General features: G+C 41.8%; 1 long non-coding RNA gene across 3 annotated transcripts; it reads left to right on the top strand.

Annotated features, from left to right (window-relative positions):
• Positions 1–2,175: 2,175 nt before the first annotated feature.
• Positions 2,176–14,341, top strand: LOC128073485 (uncharacterized). Of its 3 annotated transcripts, XR_008202730.1 has the most exons (6): positions 2,176–2,533; positions 3,627–3,751; positions 8,944–9,326; positions 9,868–9,943; positions 12,371–12,503; positions 12,611–14,341. It is a non-coding gene; the product is annotated as an uncharacterized LOC128073485 (long non-coding RNA). The 3 variants fall into 3 exon arrangements; XR_008202731.1 differs by lacking the exon at positions 9,868–9,943 and having other exon boundaries at positions 2,176–2,522; XR_008202729.1 differs by lacking the exon at positions 9,868–9,943.
• Positions 14,342–23,320: the final 8,979 nt, after the last annotated feature.

The raw sequence follows: 23,320 nt of genomic DNA, 5'->3' as shown, positions 1-23,320 counted from the left end.
CGCTATATGGCACCACATCTATACAGCACTATCAGCATGTTCAGTCTTTGCCCTCTGCTGCCATCACTCACACCTCTGGAAGCGAATATAAAATGTAAATGTCGTTGTGAGACTCCAGAGACTTCTGACTTAGCAGGGCTTTCTCATGGGTAAATGATTTCACCAGGAGCACGACAGTGGGAATGAATCAATTTAAAGCTTAAGAATATGGGAGAAGATCACTAGAGCTGAGCTGAGTGGTGGGTATCAGGCAGCCTCCTGCAGCAGCACCCTTCAAGGTGCAAAAATGAGCCTTAGGTGACTGCACTGATCCCAACTGCCCTACAGAACAGTGATCTGTAGCCAACCTGTGGGGTGATGTGGGACTGTCATAGCTGCAGCCCTTCACTCAGTTCAAGGCAGCCTGGTGAAGCTCCGGGGCAGCTCTGGGGAGGAGTTGTACCTGAGGCAACTTTTCCTCCGATTATTTCATCACTTCAAGTCGGTCTGATATAATCTATCCTTAGCTTCAGTACTTCCTGGGCTTAAAACCCCCACGTGGGCTGGGCACTGAAAGAAGCACGACCACAGCTCAGAGTGGGACAAGAGCACCTACCAAATAAAGTGTCACAACTGACACTTTGAAGTGTAGTTTCCAAAGATTTGGTTATCCCTGCACTTCGTGTTTATTTATTTATTTATTATTTAGGTATTTATTAACTAAGCCCATGGATAATGAAAGCTTAGTAAGTATTGCATGTTTGTCTGTGAGAAGATCAACAGCGGCACTAGGAGAATTTCAGCCTGCGGTTGAGGGCTGCAGATGTCCCCAGGTGGAAACCCTCATCTCTGGCCACTGAGTTACCCTGGGCAGGTCTGGCTGGTATGGAATCACCAGGCTGAGATTAAGATCGTAGCTGAGCACATTCCCACCTGTGGTTTCTTTTCTGCATTTACTGATGGAGCAAACGGAAACACTTTTTTTTATTTTTGTGGTGATGTTTATTCTCTTTGTTTATCCTTCTGGATTTAACGTTCCTACTGAACACCACAACTGAGTGAATCCCAAACCCGAGCAGTGCAGGCATCAGCGAAGCTGAGAAGAGAGGAAAGTATGACTGTGGTCACTGCACGTGAAGACTGCATGGCCAGGGGTCTGCCCACTGCTGTACCAGCCCCAGGGCTCGATGAGCATGTGGGCAGCTGGTACACAGAGTTCAGGAATCCAGGAGAAATTAATCACTTGAAAGAACAAAGATTATTTTACAGGCAGATCAGCTCCTTCCATGCATCTGCTATGAGTAACATGAGTGCTAGTGCTTGCAAAGGGATGGGGTCAGGGACCATGGAGGAGGGTGGGCTCGCAGCAGCCGAGATTTATATGCATTTAAAGCGTGGTGGCTCCTCGCCCTCTGGAAAGCAGCAGGGAGCTGGGAGGAGATGGTGTGGATTGCAGCCCCGCTCCCACTTCGGCTGTGCTTCCCTTCCAAGCTATGTTGAAACACATTAAATCCTGGAATGAGTATCTTTGAGTGTACAAAACCAAGAAATCATTTAATGGATGAAAAGCTATATCCTTTATGATTTTATGCTCACATCCCTGAAATGGATTCAGCTGCAGTAGCCCTCGGTGCCTTTGGAGAGCTCAAACAGCAGGAGAGAAGGCTTTCAAGCCTTTTTCAAGACTTTTCCAGCATGTGAACTGTTTCAGACAGACGAGGCAAAAATCCCAAACCTATATCATACATGTACCACTCTGGTAGCTCATTTGTTTATTTAACTGGAAACAAACCCTATGATAGTCAAAAGCAAGATGTTTACACAGTGAGGAATTTGCTATCAGATTCGTATTTTCAGCATTATTGCTCATTCAGTTGTCTTTAAAAAGTCTGATAACTGTTTCTGAACATACTTTTCAGTAGATTTTTAATAAATTCCCTCCTTATTTTGACATAGCACTTGTAGTAAAATCACTACTTGTGCCATTTCCAGCATTGCAGGATTTTCTGCGCACTGGCTGCTAGAAAGTTTCCATGAGCTTCCTTTCATCCTGACTGCTGTGACTGCAGCACAGCGTTTTGGGTTTTTTTTTCCCTTTGCTTTGCCGTTTGTGTTTACAAAGGTCACAGCAGACAGATCATTGACCAGGCTGGAAATAGAAAATCTGCCTGTTTAAAAGCAGAGGGACAAGTCCTGCCTCCAGCAATGTGTGCACCTGGTGGGCAGGGGGAGGCTGTGCCTGCACTAACATGTAAGCATGGGTGAACTGATGCTTGGCCTCGTTCAGCCAATTCAGGAAGGATGTAAGCTTCACTAGAGATTCACATACACCTAAAGTGAGGCACGTACCTGGGTCTGATGGTGTCATGGGCATCTGCAGGCTGGTTTCTGTGCTTGTGCCAAATCTCACAGCTCACCACGCAGCTCCACAGGGCGCTGTTTGCACACCTGGCCCCTTCACTGAGTTCCTGCAAGCTTCTGGAGAACCGTCGCCTTCAGATATCTCCTCCATCTGAAAGCATCTCAGGATACTGCTGCCTCAGGTAATGCTGCTGTAAGTATCCCAGGTGGGTAAAACCCAGAAAAGTTTGAGAAAAAAATCATTTTATTTTCCTCACACTTACTTCTTGCATTTATAGCACTTTGCTTATCATCAGAATAACTGGAAGTTTTTTTTTTTTTTTTGCTCTTTATGCTATTTCAACATGGGAGAGAGAGGAAAACACTTTTAAAACACAGATTATCCGTATAAAAGTTCCATAAAATTCCAGGGAATACAGGAAAAATAGATGCTGTGTTGACTTTTGTTTCCTTGGCTAAACGTTCAAGTGAGAAGAAAAAAGTGTTAGAGAACATTTAGGAATGAAATTAATCTTATCCATAAATATTTGCAGTCCTGAGAGCTCGCGTTTTAGTTGTCCACAATGACCAAAATGGAGATTTTTGGCAAAACCTCCAGCTGCTTTAGTTTAGTGGGAATTTGCCTGTTTTGGGGAGCTGTATCCACGTTATCAGCAATTTTTTTTTACCATCCCTAGGGTCTTATATGCAGAATTACTTATTGATTTATAAAATCTGGTTCTTTACGCACACGTCTGCATCAAATTGTACTAAATGTCTCCTGGCCACGAAGAGCATAGTTATAAAAATGCTTTTTACTTAATGTCATTAAATATGAGGTATTTCCCAGATGTGGTTTAGAAGGTGTTACATTTTACATACCTGCTTTAATACTTTTTTAAAAAGTTAAGGAAAAGTATTGTGTGACAAAGCCAATTGCAAGTCAGGACTAGATTTGTCCATTATCATTAAAGAATCTGCATTTTTTAAGTGAGCTTTAGAATAACATTGTTGATTCTGTCATGATGTAAGCATATGATATTTGCCAAGAGCTGTATTTCATAAGGCTGGTTTAGGATAGAGCCCAGCTCATAAGAATCTTGATAGGAGATTATTCCTTTCAATAACTTTCATAATGTAATTACACTCATGTGATGATTATGAATTTAATACTGCAGGGAATGAAGTCAACGTTAAAATCCCATTATTTAAAATTAGGCAGGAGCACACCCATGTTAGTGTAGCCAGAAAATACTTGTGCATATAACAATACATCCACACTGATGGGAATGTTTCTTCACAAATAGACACAAAATCAGAGTGTCCCTGTACTGCTGATGAAACTTTCCCTGTTGTATTCCACTGGGAGCTGTTAGCAGTGCTGTGTGACATCCAGAGAGAAGGCACGTTTAACACCACAGCAAGCACTCAGGTGAGTTTAAAGTTTTATTTTGCAGTTAGGAGCATTTTCAAATCAAATAAGTAGTTTCTAGGTGATGCTGAGCCAAACCAAAAGAGATTACTCCATCAGTGTAGTTTTATGTTCTGCTTTCCTCCACTTGATGACGTGGAGTCTTTCTAGCAGGTGGTCTCAAGGCAAACTCTGAGGAAAAAATGAGCAAGCATTCTGATTTTGGTCACTTCTTTTGGCTTCATTTTATCTCTAATACGAACAAAAAATGCTTGTGGAGGATCAGGCATGCCCATGGCAGTGGCCCAGGCACTGGGCACAGCCATCCCACACGACTCGTTTGGAGCCATGTGCCTGTGCCAGCCCCTCATAGGTATGGTGGCTGTGTCTGCCCTCGGTCTGCCAGGGATGTTTTTAATAGCATGCTCATTATACAGAAATATTTTCATTTGACAGACAATTTAAATGATCCCCTAAAAGCTGCAATTACCATCAGGACAAATCCAGCTCTGATTGACTCCCACGTTAGCTCCCAAAGTTTGACTCCCAAATAAGAGACAAGATTTTACTCTTTCTTCTTCTTTGTTACATAAGCTCTTTCACCAATATCTGTCTCCCATGTTAATGCACTGAAGAACATCTCAAAATCCTGCTGTCTTAATCTACCCCAAAAACTACTTCTGAAATAAGAAGCACTATTATCTTCACTTTACCAAGGAGGGACTGCAGAACAGAGAAAACCACTGCTTTGTCTAAAACAAGACAGGTAGGCAACCTCTAGAGAAGCAGGGGGAGGAAAGTAGGTCTTACATAGAATTCTCTTTCTGAAGGTCCAACAGTCCTAAAGAAAACATCTTTTCACTGCCTAAATGGGTCAGGAAAGGAAGCCTGATGTCAAAATACTATTAAAAGGGCAACTTGGAAGTTAGGAAATTTGGTTGGTTACACAGCCAATTCTGAAAATATTTCCTTTTGCCAAGTCTTCTGTTTTGTCTTGTTGCTCTGTATGTCAATAGCTTGTTTGCATCTTGCTGCTTATATAGCCTGTTTGTAAGTGTTTCTTGTGATTCAGGGAAGAAATTAGTTATTTGGATCATCTGGTCACCTGGTCACCAAATGCAGCAGGTCCTCTTGGGCACTCAGACAAGCTGGCTTTTGAGCTCAGCTGAAGGCACCAGGAGGCACCCAGGCCCCCTGCAGAAAGCTTCTCTACAGGTTGGGTGTTTCCAGTTTCTGAATGTGTAATGATAGAAATTTTACATCTCAAATTAGTTATTGATGCTTTTCTCAGAGCTAAAACATATTACCAATGTTTCGCTGGTATGTGCTAGTGCTCTTTAATGACACTAATGATGTAATAACCGTTAACATTATTTATCTTAGAAGACTGCAAAGTGTCTCACCACACGAATCCTATCGGCATTAATCAGGGAAGAGGCCTAATCCCAACACAAACATGTCAGGGGAATGGCCAGGGAGGAGGTGTAGCTTGAGATTAAAAGGAAAGGCTGCTCCTTTTTAGGAAGGAAAGGAAGGTCTCCAGGGTCTTGCCCCTGCATGGTGTGGCCTCTGTGCTAGGAGTGGGTTTGCTCCATTCCCCGCACCTGGGCAAGACTCTGCTCACTTCATTTCAGGTGTGTTTGGAGACACTTTCACAGCACACTTTCAGGTGTGTTTGTGCTGGAATCCTCAGCCTGGCCTCCTCTTATAGTTAATGGCAGCACAGAGGGAAACGTCTGATATCTAACATCTGAAAATGTAATTCAGCTCATCTAAAACACAAAACAGTTTTTCTTTGTATATTGCATATGAGATACATGACATACGTATTTCTTCTCTGGATCTGTCAGCTGAATACTGGTAGTTAGAAAAGAAGAACCTGCATTTTTTTTTTGCCTGATTACTGTGAAGGAAGCACCTAGGCAAATGCAAGAGATGGAGATTTCAAACCAATTCATCTGGATCAAGAGTCAGTAGAAATATTCTTGATCAATTTTTTTTATCTGTGGTTTATTCCAAGAGATTTTGAAGTAGATAATTTTTATTTCAAAAAAGAGAGCAGACAAAACCCACAAATGAAAATACAAAACCCCAACTCTTACGCAGCTCCTAATTTTCTCCTAAATTTCTTGTCCCAAAACATCTGTTGCTTTTTTTCCATTATGAAATGTTACATTAGACCCTCACCTTAGAGTCCTCTCTCCTTCTTCAGAGTGAAGGAGCAGCAAAATTTGTATGGATAATGTTACTGGCTGTGAAAATTAACAGCTTCATTAAGTTTTCATTAAAGGCAGGGCTAACGAGATCCTTTTGGACTACTTTCTGCCACTGTGGTGTTGGAGACTGTTTCAAAACAGACACCTGGGCTATCCTGTTTCTTTTTGCTGTTTATATCCTAAATGTTCCAGCACCTGATTAACATTTGCTTTATATGAAGCAGATCACCATTTTTTCAATCAGAAACTTTCCAGGAGGGGGATGTCCTTAGTGTCTAACTACCATGGAGCTTATTAGCTTGTCATTTGGCAAGGAGCTGATGGTCGAGCCAGCCGGCAGTGCAGCACAGCATTTGCTGAGAACAACTCTATTTGTGTATTCCTGCCTTCACATCCCTGGTGGATGCTGCAGGGCTTGCTGGAACAAGGGAGGAAAGCTCATGCTGGTTGTACAAAAATTTGGAGTTGATATATTGTGTTTGAATAAGATTGCATTAGTTAGCCATCTTCCTAGGAGAAAAGACAGGTCTTGATGGATGGGACCTACCCAATGGCATCAACCTTTCCCATGTGATGGAAGCTTCACGGGCCATCCTGCTTTGCCTTGGCACACAGCCAGCACTGAAAGCAATTGCTCACAGCACGAGTGCAAAGGTGATATGAGTCAGGGGATTCAAGTGAAGCCACTTGTTAAATTCTGTATGACCTTTTCCTTAATTTGCAATAGGGAAGTTGTATTGCCCTGGGAAGACTAGAAGAGGACAAGGCTGTGTCTTTCTTTAGGTATTAGTTGTTCTGCATTTCTAACATTTTGAAAAATTTACTGCAGTGTTTTCATGAGCATACTCATGGTCTTATTTTGCATCCCACTTTCCCAATAAGATGCATTTTATTAGAGAAATCTGATATAAATTAACATAGTCTTGCCATTTGGTAGGTTTGCTAAATAACAAAGCCAGGATAAGATGTTCTAAATGAAACAGAAATAGAGAGAAATTGCCATTCCTTTTTAATATTTCTGTTACAACTGAAAATGAAAATGGGTTTTGAGGACTGCCTGCTTTCAGGGTATGATGTTCTGATTCCTGGTCAGGATACGATCACGCCTAAATTCAGCATCCTGCACAAGTCTGTGCAGGCACCCAGCGCTGAGCGCCCAGGAACGCGACAGATGCCTCACAAGGAGCCAGGCTCCTCGTCCTTGCACAATGGCTTCTGCCTTTTCTTAAGAAAATCATTTCTCATTGTTGGCTTTTGGAAATAAAGCAGATGTCCCAACAACTTCTCCAGATTTTTCAAAATGGGGATGATAAATTTCCCGGTGACATTTAGATATTTTAAAAGAAAACGAATGTTTCAGGACACGATGAGAAGAAAACCATGACACTGCCACCTGGTGGATTCCGAGATAATATCTACATCATATCATACCGTCATTATTTGGGTATTGGCATAAATGTGTGTGGCACGTCGTGGTCAACTAATAGCTCATTTCTTTCCCACAGAAAATATAGCATATAAAAATATAGATTTTTATAAACTAAGACATTCAGTTTAACTAACGATATAGACAGGAATCTTGCTATGATTTGTGTTAAGCACCTGCATCAGTTAAGCTCTTAGCACATTCTGTCTTAAAGCACGTTAGCAGTGCTTTAAAAGCAATATTAGTCTAAACGTTACTCACTCAGTTCCACTTTACCACCCCTGAAAGCTAATGCTATCTTGAGAAGTAGTGATCCTTGGAAATTGTGCTTGGGAATAAATTTGAAGTTCCTTGAAGGCTGTTAATACAAGGATTAAAGGACTTGTTCACACATAGTTGTAAGTTGTAATTTAAACTGAATTCCATAACTCACCTCTAAGAAAGTCTGTGATATATGCATCTTTCAAATCTTTTCTGCTCTGGTGTGTTGACGTGCAAATAGCACGGACCAAGAAATTCCCTATTGTATTGGAGTGAGTGAATTAAGAAAAAGGAAAAAAAAACCCAGAGCGATCTCCTTTTTCCTGAAGGATCTGAACCACTTCATCAGCTCATCATCAGTTACTAACTAATGAATCATAGCACAAGGAGAAAAATCCACAGAATACATTATAGCAACTTCAGGGTCCTCCTTGTGTTTTGAGTTTGCAGGGAACTGAACCAGGATGTCAAAGTCCTGTACCTGTAGGAGCCAGGGTTTGAAGGAGTGCTTCTCACAGAACATTGATGCGATGCAATATGAAGCATGAGCCCATTCTGAAGTCAGCTGTAGCAAGACAGTGATATCAATATTTGTATCAAGACAGCTCGCCTCTTTAGGGGAATGAAAAAATAGCCCTTTTGCCTGTTTCAAAATGAGATATGGAGGCGTTTGTGAAAAGAGAACTGTTGATGTGCACAAAGATGAACCAGGAGCTAAGGGCCTTAAATAAACAATTCCTGAAGACTTGCTTAGTACTAAAATGGGAAAACAGACTCCATCACTGGCATAAAATCCATTGTGGTTCACATTTAAGCCTAGACAGTGATTCATACTGTTGCACTAGACTCAGCATGCTGCAAAAGGCACTCAAAATAATTAACACATAGAATTAAACTACTTAGATTTCACATCATCAAACATTTAACTTTCCGTAATTCCCTCTGCAGCTGTGATTTATTTGCATTTATTATTTTGCCTATTTACCACTTCTCTGTTGCTTTTTAACTCGCTCATACTTCCTTCTTCTGTAAGCCTGAACACTGGCTCATTGTTTTTGTTTTTAGCTCTTGCATCTTACTCATACTCACACTTCTGATGGCTAGTTAAAAAAATGCATTGCATCAAATATGGTCCTCAAATTGCTGAAAAGAGTTTTCTGTTTATTTATTTTAATCGTTGATGTAGCCTTACTTGGTATTCATAACATGCTTACTCGTTACTGCAGTTTGATTGTTTAATACTGGCAAGAATGTCTCTAAATATTTTTTTCTATTTTGCTCACAAAAAATATTAATTTTGTTTTGATTAGGTTTAAGAAAAAACACACATGAAGAGGAAGTCTCATTATGTCTGAAAGCTTCTATCAAGAAATATAGATCAGAGTCCTCAATATGACAAAGTCAGTGAATTTCTGGAGACAAAGACCCAACAGATAACTTGAGAAACATGGACATATGAAATATTAAAAAACCAGCCTTGACAAAAATGCACTTTGAAGGTAATATTACGCTGCAAAAGCTCAGAAAATATTTATAAACAGAGCAATGAAAGAGAGATCCGAAGATAGACACTGATTACGTGTGTAAAAAAAAGACTGCATTGGGTCAGGACAAAAATGCAGAAAACCTGTCAAAATCTGACAATCATCCACAGCATATGTTTGGGGAAGAAGCATACGGACAAGGCAAACAAGTAAGAATGTTTTCCCTAGTTTTGCTGCCCAGACTTCCTGAGCCATCTGTTGATTCCCCAGGCATTTGTTCCTGATGGATGCTTTCTCCATGACTTTTTCTTATCTCTCTCTGTATTTTTGACACTTCTTGCCATCAATGAGTTCTACTGTTTAACTAGAATCTACATGAAAAGAGCCCATATTCTCCTGTTTTAATCTTTATTTCATTTCATCTTTTCTCATTCCTTCATTCGGAGAAATAATGAACAACTCTCTTCATATTTTTTTTTTATACTTACACTTATTTGTGCTGCTTCTATTTTGCCCTCATTGTCCTTTCTCTAGGCTGGTAAATCCCAGCTGATTTAGTCTCTTTTTTGAACATCATCCTTGTCATTGTATTCAAAACCTCTTCTACAGAACTATTCTACCGTGTTTTAGTGACAGTCCCAGAAATCCTTGACAACAGGTATTTTCAGAATTAATAAGCTTTCCCCTATGATACAATATTTCAAATTTCAAGGACATGCAGGTTACCCTTACAGGATGTTTTTATTTCAGTTTCAGAGAAAGAGTTGGTCTCTCAGGTCTCAGCACACAAATTAATGCACGCTGGGTGTGAACTGCGCTCTCACATGTGTGTAATTGTTTCTTCATTGTTTTTACAATTTGTTGCATGGATCTGGCTGCATAATTCCTTGCCCTGTACTTTCTCAGTCAATTTGGGGAGAATCTGTTTATCCCTCAAGGGAAATTATGGGAAAGTACTGGCAGGCTACCAGCTTTTCTTGAATTAGTCAGCACCTTCACAGCAAAATACGAGTGTGAAGAAAACAGGGGTTTGACTGTAGCCTGCAGTGGGATAATTTATTTACTCTCAAGGCACCACCATAACAGGGTGAAAAACTTTTTGTTGTTTGTATGAGTATAGCAGAGCTATCATCTGGGTAAGAGTTTTGGTTTATTCTGCTGTGCAAAATATTTTGGCAAAGATTTTTGCAACGTTTTTGAAAATGCTGCTGTTATTACTCTTGATATTTGGTGCTTGGCATTTCTCAGATTAGTAACAGTAAGAAGGTTGTTCAGAGAACACTTGTTCACTTGTTATAAAAGATGGAGTAAAGACAGAAAGAGCTGGTCAAAATCACCATTCACAATCAGAATCAGAAGAAACCAAATGCTTGGGTCTTCCTTCTGTTGACACTCACCAGTGCTGTTAAGCTGCCACAGGCCCCCAATTTTGTTGATGAGCTGTTTTTCATAGAGCTCATCACCTCAGAATTCAAAACATAAAGCTCAAGCTCCTGTAATTGCTGAAAATGAGATTCACCTCACCTAATTTTAAGAGTGTGAAAGCCTGGTATGTAATGTAAACTAGTGAAATCCTATCAGTAGTCAGTGAAAGATGGATGGATCCATCTTGAGAGCACCCACTCTGTCCATTTTAGATTTCACTTTCCTCGTGCCCTCAGCAGCTCATACAACAGCTGTAGTGTTGACATTTTAGAAAGTTAGAGTTTGTTGCCAGTTCAATTCCGTCATGAGTACTATTGTAGAATAATATTCAGAAAGAAAACAATGTTATTTTAAAGGGACAGGGCTGCTTCCACAAAGAAAAAGCCTGAGGAAAAACCTGAGACAACCTTGCCAGTCATATTATTCCTCTCAAGACATCTGGAGTGAGCTCTTTACTGTGCTCCTGAGCTGATCTACACAACTCAGGAGTGGGAGGACAGTCATAACTGTTATCAAGCCACTGCCCAGTGCAGATTGTGATTGTGGTGTTTGAATTATACTTGTGGAACCTATGAACTCAGCCTTAAAAAAGGTCCAAGCAAGAAAGATGTAAATTAAAATGGTAAGTCAGCAGCGATTCTCAGAGAGCAGATATTAAACATAGTGCTTGGCTCTTACTGTCCTGCAGCTTCAGCCGTCTCTCAGCATCTTTCAGAATCAGAGCTTACTTCCCAGAGGCAAGGCGTGTGAACGTTTGGGCACGTGCTCGAAGTTCAGAGGCAGGATGAGGTGAGGTCAGTGAGAAGCACCCCCATAAAGCTCCAGCTCTTTGCCTTCCTTATCTTCCCCTGGGGCACACCTTACCTACCAGCCAATAGGCTGGGACTGGAATACTCAGAAGATGTGTGGCTGTGCTTTAGGCTGGGGCTTTGTGAGGGCTCTGTACAGCTGACCTTGCCTCAAGACATCTGCTCTCAGTGTCCAGCTCTGCTAGACAGAAAGTAGCTGGTGAATGTAGTGCTTCACATAAACTGAAGAAACTGCCATCCTACTTCAGGCACTGGAAAGATGCTATAGAAGTCTGTTTGGAGGCAGGCTGACACCATAAATTCCAGAAAAAAACTGGATAGTGTAAAATTACAGAAAGAAACTAACAAAATAAATAGAAGTCTGCAGGCAAAAGTGAAAGCCAAAGCCAAGTGAAATAAATTCGATGTGAATCTTAAAACTATAATTGACTATTTGAAGAGATGCAGTGCTTCTGATGAAACAGTAAGGGCTTCTATGATTAGACAACCATATAAGCCGTGTATTGCAGGGCTTGATAACCATTTTTTCTTTTTATGTTGGAGACAACTAGGCTTTAAACAACAGTATTTTGGAGAAATCTCAGAGTTTAAAATCATTTTGGAAGTGGATTAGAAAAAGATTTCAACATCTTGCTTGTTTACCACAGGCAAGTCTTGTCAGTTTAACAAGAACTTTTGTTCCTTTTTCTTTGAAACAACACCAACAGGCCTGCACATAGGTATTCCTTTAGAGGTTCGCAGAGGGTGTTGTAAGACATTGCTTGGGACCAGAAGGAACACTTTCATCGTGTTTACATGCCAGTGTTTCTCTGCTTGAAATCATCTTTATGCTTTGATCTCCAAATCTATAAACATATACTTGTTTCTCTGATGGAATTTATTTCACTGGATCATTGCTTATGCAACCTGGTTTTGTTTGAATATGAGGGCTAGAGGTGCTGTCATATAGGTACATAATCAAATCCTGCAATTATTTTCTGTTGGCTATTTGTATAATTAATGTTCTGATTACTTTTCAGCTGTAAGGATGCAACTATGTTCACAGATAAGATTTGTCTGCTGTTGTTTATCCTATCTTCACTGAAGCACTGTTTTTGTTACTGTGAGAAATGCAAGAGAGGAGCACATTACAGCATTCATAGCATTCAAAAGGTAAGATATTTGAGTTATTTATACCTTTGAAACAAGGAGGGGTTGTTTCAAATTTTACTCCCTGAAGCAATGTCACTGTAAGTATGATTTTTTCTCTCTTTCTGAAGAACATAATTACATCCTCTGTAATACTGTTGCACTGATGACCTGCAGTACTCAGGCAGAACTATGCCTCAGAGCAGAGGGGTGTTCCGTCTGGAAGTGCTCAAGGGAGATGTGAGAAGGTACAAGGTGTGACTGGTTCTGTGGTATGGACACGTTCACTGGGAACTGGGCTCTTGAAATGGTTTTGGAAAGCAGCAGGTGGTGGATAGTTATACCCAGAACTGAAGCTTTTCATGTTTACACAGTTCTATGACTAGTGTTCTCAGCAATAAGGAACTGCTGTTCTTGTAATAAGCTTCATCATGAACTTTGAAATGAGTAGAAACCATAAGGACTTTGACTTGGTATAGCTCATCTTCCTTAGTTCTGTTGTTGTCAGTATTCAGCATAATTAAGTTAAAACAAGTTTGGAAACATCTCTTGAGTCTTAGAACGACTTCTAGAGAGGACAATGGAGATGTACCCTGTGCTTATAACATCACCAAGACACTCAGAATTAATGTATTCCCTTTTCTCAGGAGTTACTTTTTTTTTTTTTTTTTTTAATGTGATCACAAGGAGTTTTAGGAGGACACAGTTTGATTTTGTACTGTGATAGTAGATATTTCAGTGCTGCACTCAAAAGTAAATATTTTTGTGTTTTTACACAGACCTTCTGTTTTTTTTCTGGCATGTCTCTGCTTGCTTGGATAATTCTCAAGAGAAAGGATAAGACAGTAGTCAACCATCTCATCAGAAAGAAGCAGATTGCAGGTTGTCCTCCAGAGAATCCTGGCACTGGAGCTGGCAGAGATCTAGCCATTAGACCTGACCTGTATTGCTACCTTCCAGGTTGTCTCATCCCTGGCTCCCTGACTTCTTGCCTGCCATTCTGAACCTCTCAGAACATTCAAGACAACATTACACACGATGTGCACTCACTGCTTCCTTGCTTTCTCCTAGACGTCCAACACCAAACGGGTGGAGATATCAGGGCCATCACACCCACCCTCCAGAAGTGGCTAGCCTGCTTGGTAAGGGGTGTGATACGCTACTTAGGCATCTCCTTGTATTGGGTAGACTGGAGCTTCCTACCTTTGAGATGGTTTGAATTTCCTGCTCTAATCTCTGCCTATGAAGAACATGTCCCAAATGTACTGAAGTGAAATGAAATGGAATAGTGTGGTTGTTCAACACTACGTAAGAAATGTATGGAGTAATAAGAGCTTACACTCTGAAGCTAAGAATTGGCTCAGAGATGGATAAAAATTACCATGATGTATTCCTGTTGTTTTCAGTCAAGATAAATTCTTCTGCTTATTCACAGACTGTTTTAAAATCTACCTTTACTTTTCTTCTCCTACCAGTTTTATTCAAATGTAAATCTGTTGACTTTAGCAGAGTTCTGATATTTGTCTCATTTCCTCAGTGTATTTTTCCAGTCTTATGCATGACTTTTCCTCCTGAAACACCCAACTCACCAAGGTCTACGATATACAAACTGGAGCACCTTCAAATTGCAGGAGGCTGAGAGGGCATTACTGCACACTGACTTTGTCTTAGTCCCTTTTGTAGGCCTCTGCTGTCAGATGGAATATTGAACTGGGTGTACCCATCTATATGCACGGGGAACTATTTATTGTATTCTTCTGATTGCTACTCTACAGTTAAAGTATTGAAATCCTCTTTTAAGGGGACTAACACACGGAGCTATTTTTAGAGTTCAGAAATAAAAACACGAATAAAAAAATTCAGCATGATTAATAATTGTTTGTTTTCTTTTTAAAAAAAGGCTGCTGACCAAGATAAAAAAAATGAAAAATTGTGAAAACAACACCCTTGTTCCTCTACTCTACAATGACATATGGCTAAACGCAAAAAAGAAGAATGGTCAGTCTTTTACATATAAAAAAAAGGAGTGTTCCTACTGGATTTATCACAGCAATACTCCTGTAGTGTGCCAGAAATCATAGAGGCATCTATGATTAGAAAATCATATAAGAAATTTTGCTTCTAGAAAGAGAATGCTTAAGGTTGCTGCAAAAACAAAGAAGAAAGCTTGTATTCATACTGTGCTACCATAGCCTTGGATGAACACTTGGGTCTTCAATTTTAGCAGAGTCAAACACTACAGTGCTTAGAAGCAGAAAAGCAAATATTTGCACTTAGAATCAATGCTTTTATTCTTGTATCACTGCATGTCTGCTGGTATATTTTCAAGTACAGTATCAGAAGTGAGATAAACCTGGCAGTTTGGGATGCTGAAAGGAAGAAAAGTGCAACCTCATGGTACCGTCTGGTGTCTGAAAGCCTGAAAATCTTGGTGATGACAAGAGCTGGGATAATCCCATTTCATTTCCCATGAACAGCTTAGAGAGATTTCTTTCTCTTTTTTTTTTTTTTTTTGTTGGAGAGCAGTGAGGGTGGAACCTGTGGACTCACTGTGATCGAAAATATCCTTAGATGGGGGAGAAGCAAGAGAGCCTTTCTTCGATTATCCAGCAGTGTAGTTGTTAGAGTAGCAGGGGCAGAGATTGTCACTGCCTGGAAAAATACGGCTGGCAACAGAGTGTTGATCTGGTTGCATGTGGCTTGCAGCTTTACTTCAGCTTACAGAAAAAGACCACTGTCATCACAGATAGCTGCAGATAGGTGTTTAAAAATGAAAATAAGGCATCCCCATTAATGGTGTATTCTGGTGTCTTTATCACAGCATGGTTTCTGTAATGTTTTCAATTATCTTGTCAGTTCTCAATGATGGGCAAGGACACAACATTCTTGGTACAAGAATGGAACAATGTTACTCTTTAAGTGAAAGATGTGTGTGCAAAAGTTGAGCGTTGTCAAAATCTAGGTGGTTCTGGTATTCTCATCTGCAGAAATGTGGAAAGGCAGGATTGTTTTAAAACATATCTTCAAATTCAAATGATTTGAGAGATTAATTCAGGAGCGAGTTAAATTCAGTCCTTGCTGTAAGGTAGTAATTGGAGGCAGAGCTTTCCCACACAGCAGAAATCAGATTAAGCATCCTGCTACTTGGTTTTTGTGCATGTCTATTTAACATAGTGCAAAATGTCCTTGCAGTTGTATCCATTTGGTTGTGGCCACCAAATGATGAATAATAGCTATATGGCAGCCTGCTTGGCCTTTGGCTGTTTTTCTAAGTCTCCAAGACAAATTTGGCCATCGCAGTGGAAGAGCAGCTACACCCAAGTAAACAGTCTGATTCAGAGTTTCTTTCCCTTGGCTAAATGAAATGTGCACAGGAGAGTCAGCAACCCCCAGTTTGAAGAACACAGGATTCACAAGTAGCAGCCTATTGCAGAAATGCACTGCTTTGCTGAGGGAGGACTTTTTTCTTACGAGCTGTAATAGCCTTTCTCAAAGCATGACATTTGTTCACCCTTTCAGGGCTGGCAGTGATGAAGGTCCTGGTCTCCAAAGACGTTCTGAGCTTTCCCATCATCCTGATGGCTGTGTCCTCTCCCAGGCCCAAAGAATTGTCCTAGGTGCACAGCACATCAGGGTCTCCCAGGGAACGCTGTGTGACAGCCTGCAAGCTGCCCCTTGTTGCCACTAGCCAGGGTTGAGGCTGCTGCTGCACTTCTGTGAAACAATGGGCTCAGCCATATTTCACTGTCAGTGTGGTGACAAATGTCGGCCTCCTGAGACTCCCAGACATATGTAACTTGGCTGGCACTCAATGGCAAAGGTCATGAGTTGTCGTCTTGCATCTCCAAGTTCAGTGAGATGGTTTTGTGCTGTGTTAGTCTCTGTGTATTAAGTTTCAGCAAAGAGAGGGTGGTGGAGGAGGAAAGAGATTCTTATCTGGAGTTAGGTGATGTTAAATGTTCTGAATAATTAGATAAGATTGTGTGTGCCAAACAGACTGTGTTTTCTGATAAGATGTCTCTGGTTCCCTCTGCCTCCCTGCCCTCCAGGACATGCATGCATGCACACACCCGCACATTTTAAGTGGTTTCAGGGCTCATTAAGTAAGCTGGGCTGATAGCTGTAGAAAATGTCATTCGTTCTCAGTGGGGCAGTGAATCCATGTTCTGTGCATTTTTGGTAGTCTCAAAAAGTAGCTGAAGTAGGTGAAAATTCACTTTCCATAGTTGATCTTTTTATTTTCAGTTTGGACTTTTCAAAGTCTGACTGAGCAGCACACATTGTCTGGGCATAAGCCCAGTGTAAGCTGCAGCAGCTCAGTTTGCTTTCAAAGCTCCTATTGAATTTCTGAAGAGGTGTGTGAAATTTATTGGGAACAGGCATGTAAGGATGCACACAATATCTCCCTGGCCTCCATCTGAAAGGAGTCTGGACCAAATATGAATCATGTTGGAAAATATGATGTGAAGACATAATTGTGCAAGGGTCTCCATATGGACGCAGCTCCTTCTGAGGCTGGATAAGCCAGGAAGAGGACTGATTTTACACATTCTTCCCAAGGCCAATCCACCCTCATTTAGCTGCTCCTAAAAGAAAGAAAACATCTTCCTCAGTAAAGTGGCATTTTGAATGTTTCTCTCCATACCCTCTCACTTCCCTCACTGCTGTCACTGTTAATAATATGGGATCTATAGTAGTTTATCAGGCAGAATGACTGTAAGCTCTAGAAGCAAACATATAACAGAGGTGGAAATGCCACGGAAATCACAGGAAGATCATAGATAGAATCATAGAGTGGTGTGGGTTGAAAAAGACCACAATCATAATCTAGTTTCAGCCCCCCTGCTATGTGCAGGGTCACCAACCACCAGACCAGGCTGCCCATCCAGCCTGGCCATGAATGCCTCCAGGGATGGGGCATCCACAGCCTCCTTGGGCAACCAGTTCCACTGCGTCACCACCCTCTGAGTGAAAAACTTCCTCCTAATATCTAACCTAAACCTCCTCTGTCTCAGTTTAAAACCATTTTCCCTTGTCCTATCACTATCCACCTTTGTAAACAGCCATTCCCCCTCCTGTTTATATGCTTCCTTCAAGTACTGGAAGGCTGCAGTGAGGTCTCCCCAGAGCCTTCTCTTCTCCAAGCTAAACAAGCCCAGTTCCCTCAACCTTTCCTCATAGCAGAGGTGCTCCAGCCCTCTGATCATCTTTGTGGCCCTCCTCTGAACCCGCTCCAAGAGCTCCACATCCTTCCTGTATCGGGGCCCCAGGCCTGGACGCAGTACTGCAGATGGGGCCTCACAAAAGCCGAGTAGAGGTGGACAATCACCTCCCTCTGTCTGCTGGCCACCCTTTTTTTAATGCAGCCCAGAACACAGTTGGCCTTCCGGGCTATAAGCGCATACTGCTGGCTCATGTCCAGCTTCTCGTCCACCAGGACCCCCAAGTCCTTCTCTGCAGGGCTGCTCTCAAGGAAATCTTCCCCCAGTTTGTATAAGTACCTGGGATTGCCCTGACCCAAGTGCAGCACCCTGTGCTTGGCCTTAGTGAACCTCATTAGTTTTTCATGGGCCAACTTCTCCAGCCTGTCCAGGTTCCTCTGGATGGCTTCCCTTCTTTCCGATGTATTGACAGCACTGCTCAGCTTGGTGTCATCAGCAAACCTGCTGAGGGTGCACTCGATGCCATCGTCTATGTTACTGATAAAGATGTTGAAGGGCTGGCTGGCTCCAAGACTGAGCCCTGAGGGATACTGCTTGTGACCGGCCTCCACCCTGACACAGAATCATTGTTCACAACCCTTTGGCTGCATCCGGCCAGCCAATTCCTAATCCATCCAACAGTCCATCCTTCAAATCCACATCACTTCAATTTAGAGAAAAGGATGTGGTGAGGGACCATATCAAAGGCCTTGCAGAAGTCCAGATAGATGACATCCATTGCCCTTCCCTTGTTCACCAAAGCCATCACTCATCATAAAAGACCAACAGATTGGTCAGGCACGATCTGGCCTTGGTGAAGCCATGCTGACTGTCTTGAATCACCTCTTTGTCTTGTATGTGCCTTAACATAGCTTCTAGGAGGATCTGCTCCATGATCTTCCCAGGCACAGATTGAAGCTCACCAGCCTGTATTTCCTTTTCTCACTGGTCTTCCTTTCTCCCTTTCTTAAAAACAGGAGTAATGCTTCCCTTTTTCCAATCACTGGGGACTTTACTGTACAGCCATGATTTTTCAAATACGATGGAGAGTGGCTTCGCAACCACATCAGTCATCTCTTTCAGAACTCTAGGATGGACACCATCTGGCCCCATGGACTTATACACATTCAATTTCATGAGGAAGCCTTGGACTTGTTCCACTGTTACAGTGGGATAGAAACCACTCCCTACACGCTCTCCTAGAGGCTCAGGGTCCTGGCAGATACGGCAAGATAGTTTGGTTGAGGGATATTTTAAAAAGTGCCACCACTTGAGAGTGCTGCCAGGCTTAGAGGACCATGGCTTCACTTTCAAAATTCATTACAAGCCAGTAGAACTGCTGTCAGTAAAAGCTAGCAAAAATATCTAGGGGTGGACTTGCCATCACTCTTTCTGGACAGATACTTTCTATAGCTGAATAGAAGGACTGTCCTCTGTGCCATACTCTCTGCAGAAGAAAACCTCGTAGATTGTAGAGGAACTGTGTGGAGTGATAATCTGAGCGTGGTTCGTACATGATGCTGGTACCAGGTCCAAGCAAGGAGGCTGTGCGCTGCCTTCCAGTGGAGGTGTTTGCTGATGCTACCACCAGCAATGAGGGGATACTGTCTCTTGAGCACTCTCATGGCAGCTTACTTCTCACACATACACTAGACAGTTGACTCTGTTGCTCTGATCCCTAGTGATGAAAAGCAAGATGGGATGTGGCGCTGCAACAGGTCTGTGAGTGAAGCTATGATTCCTGTGGCTGGTGCTGTCCCACTCCTTTTTCAACAACAAATTGTCCAGTTATGTTAGGTGATGAGAGGGCCATACTCAACTAAAACTGGGGAAGAAGGGAAAAAGTGCAAACATCCACCTGGATTCCCTTCAACGTCTGCTTTTCCAGCACAGATACTCTGAGTGCAAATTAATGTATGCTAGGCATGACAGCATGTCACCCCTTGCCCTCCTTCGAGATCATACTTGTCTGTGAATCACTGAACTGTTAGATGGAAAGCCACATGTGCTGAACAGCCCCTGCGCCCAAGGCTGTGAACTGGTGCACAAGGGCAGAGCTCTGCAGGGTGCAGAAGAGGACTCGAGGTCCTGGTGAGCCATGGCTGGCAGTACTTCTCTGTGAACCCTCTGGTGAGAGACCCTGAGCCCAAATAAGAGCAGCTTTTTCTCTTGGTATTTGCACCTGGTATTGATGTACCCTTAAGGAAATAAATACAATTTTGAAAGTCTCCATATGTGCATGACCAGGGGTGCAATGGGAGCAGAGGGGGAGTACATTCTCTACCTCCCAGCAAAGCCAGTGTCTACAGCCTTGCCCGGGGCAAGCTTAAAATAAAAGGAAAGAGAATACTCTTGAAACCTGGGCCATAATTATTATTTATTTCAACAGCAATTTGCCTTATTATGGTGCACAGCATTTGTTACCCGGGCAACAGCTTTCTGTAGAGGCCTGGCTCAAATTAAAGTCAATCGAGCAAGATCTGAAGTCAATATTGGCATTATATTTTAAAACCAAGATACAAGGGAGTCGGCAATTTCACCTAACCATTGTACTTTTTACTGTTGACTTAGGCAGACACAAGGAGCTGTGATGGTCTGTGCCCACATAATACTTTTCTCTGTTGTGCCTGGTCAATCTGCTCTATGCACATTTGCAAATAAAGTGAATTTTCCAGAATCCTGCTCTTGCCTGAGGCAGTAGGTGTGAGCGTGGCTGAGTGATGTGCTGCACACTGTGAAGAATCTCTCTCCCAGTGCCTGACCCTCTGTGCAGGCCACACACCCTCACACAGGCCTGGTGTCCTGTGAAATAGATGGACTGTAATGTATCTTCTAAGATCCAAGGCAGAATGAAAGCAAAGCAATAGAACTAAGCACTATGAACTAGAAATATATTATTCTCTTCATGAATTCGGCAAAAAAATGCAACACAGGTAAACACAAGGAGATTGGAAAATAAACTTTTGGGGGCTAATCTCTTTTTTCATGCTTTCTCTCATTTGCTTCTTGTTGGTTTTTTGTTTGTTTGCTTGCTTTTGTCAAAAACATCTACCTTGAAAGACTGAAAGGGCCTAGAAAAAGTAATAGAAGTTTGTAGTGAATGACAGAGTAGTACAGCTCAAATATTCTTAGCAGACAGTGATCCTTTAATGGGGCATTTTTGCTGCAGATTGTAGACCTATTATATAGATTTGACTATGAGTGGCTTTCCTCTTTGGATGGGGCTTTTCCTCCTGGCAAGACACTATCTCTGTTATCTGACCCTTCCTTAAGGCCCTCAGCTGGCCCTTCCGCACCAGAGGCTGATGAAGCATTGGGCTTGTGGTAGCAATGACAGATGTGCTCCCAGCTGCTTTGTGGCTGCCTGTCTGTCCCTGCTGCGTCTGTCCACAGCTCTCTGCAGACAGCGGTGCTCAGGCAGGGTGCCAGCTGCTGGGGCTGGATCCAGTTCTGCATGCTGCTTTTACAGCTATCGCCCACCTTCTGGTGGTGATGCTTAAGGCTGCTCCATTTCCTGTCATCCTACCCCTCACAGACCCTCTGAGTGCTGAAGAGAATGGTTCCCAGTGTTAGAGCCATGGGGTAGCAAATGTTTTGCTGAAATTCTTCCCTACGATGCTGCAACATGACTGTAAGCTAGTGCCCGCTTTCTGACAGCCTTCACAAGTTCACAGCTGCCAATAAACTGATGGCAGTAAACAACTACAAGCTGCCCAGTGCTGAGGAACAAAGGCATTTTAATAATCTTAAAAGTACTGGCTGTGTTTCACGCATTTGGGTCTTCAAACTTGTGCTTTGGGAAGTTGCTTCAGTTCATGTCAAAAAAGTGTGATACCTTTCTTGCTAACATGCACCTCGTCTGTCGATTCAGTACTTACTAATAACACCATCAATTACATGTAGGAAGGACTGCTCCATCTCGTGCCGATAGAGAATGAGGTACGCATGTTGAATAATTTGCTTCTTGGAAAAGGAACGGAGTTTTACTCAGCTTTGGCAAAAGTAAGCATTTATTTGTTGCTGAGTTTTCCATGAAACTTCCTGATTTCCTACTTCACAAGATCTTAGGAAATGCAGGGCTTTGGAGGTAACAGGTTTTGGACGAAGTGTTATCACTGGCATTTGTGGCTGTTAATGATTAGCAAAAGCTCTTTTCTTCCGAGAACATCCTGGCCATGCCCCAATTTCATAACATGCAAATTCCTCACTTCAGTTTTAATAAGCTATTGAACTGTGTTTGCCACTGCACTGTTGTTATTGGAGCTGCTCGGAAATTATTTTTCTTAATGAAAATTCTGCTTTATGATGAAAAATGAAGCTCATGTTTTCAATTGAAAATGGTTTTGTTTTGTTACCTCAAGTGTCTCATGAGACCAGTAGTCTGCATGCCTCATGCTCCAAACTCTTCAGCTGTGTGGGCTTCTTAAACAAGCCGCTCCTCCCTTGGTGTACCGTTCCCTTTTACTGACCTGCTGTGGGACTCATCATATTATATCTTGCCCAGATAGGAAACCTGGGAAACAGAGGGGGCTGGAGACAGCTACAGTTTTCATGAACCACCACAGGGACAATCCTGAGATGTTTCGGTTTTTAAGGAGAAAAAAAGAAAGAAAAAAAAAGGAAGAAAGATGATTTAGATTTCTGGTAATCTACGTTAAGGGAAAAAAAAGAAAAACCAACACAGCAGTAATTAGATTTCTGGTAATCCGTTTCTTGAAAAAACATTTCGTTTTGTCTGGTGAATGGCCAGTTCTCACACAAACGGAATTAATTTTGACTGTAAGAAAACTGTGATAAAAAGAGTTTGCGTATCAATAATTGCTTTTCCTTTCCAGGGAGCCATGTGAATTCTGTCATAGAGCTGGTCTATGCTGAACCACAGCAATGTCTGTAAGACTTATGCTTATGATATTATATATGGCTGCACTTGAAATAAACATAACAGAGCGCCGAACACAATGGAAATTAGGAGATGAACTGACCTCCTGCTTTTGTGTGCCCACTCTTCTGTTGTGTAATGAACCTGCAGGTTAACCACTTTGCTGACTGGTAACACTGAGCATTATACACAATCCACAATTCCTTTCAGGCAATTTCAGAGTGATTTTTTTTCAAGGCATGTGGACCTAAAGATATTGCATGAGATGCGTGTTTTTTCTTTTTTTAAACTTCCTTGGGTACAATTTTACAAGGCTTGATATGACTGTGTTTGAATAGCATCTGTTTTTCTGCATTTGTTCTTATTGGTGTGATATGTTATTAGATTTCGTTAAAAGAAATATGTTGTTTTTAACTCAGAGCCTGCAGTGTTGCTTCAGCTGCCTTTCAGCAGCAGTTCTGGTGTTGCACTTCCAGTTACCCTCCTCTCCCAGGTTCAATCTGCTCTTCAGGTTGCTCATGCTGCTGTTTGCACAAATAGGATGCTCTCCAGCATTCAAGCTCTTTATTGCAAGTCTCTAAGTTGTCTGAGTTAAACTCTCTGGATTTTCCTTCTCATCTTTTTTTCTTTTTAATCAGCCACTTAAGTAAGTTTTACAGCGCCAAGAAGAAAAAAATGGGGAGAAATTTTGTTCTATCCACACTGTGAATTCAAAATGCATTTGTGTACATTATGCTCTGTTCCAGTTTTGCTTCATAGAT

This window comes from Tympanuchus pallidicinctus, unplaced genomic scaffold (assembly GCF_026119805.1).
Source record: "Tympanuchus pallidicinctus isolate F22 unplaced genomic scaffold, pur_lepc_1.0 scaffold8, whole genome shotgun sequence".
Classification (NCBI taxonomy): domain Eukaryota; kingdom Metazoa; phylum Chordata; class Aves; order Galliformes; family Phasianidae; genus Tympanuchus; species Tympanuchus pallidicinctus.
This window is presented reverse-complemented; position numbering and strand designations above follow the sequence as displayed.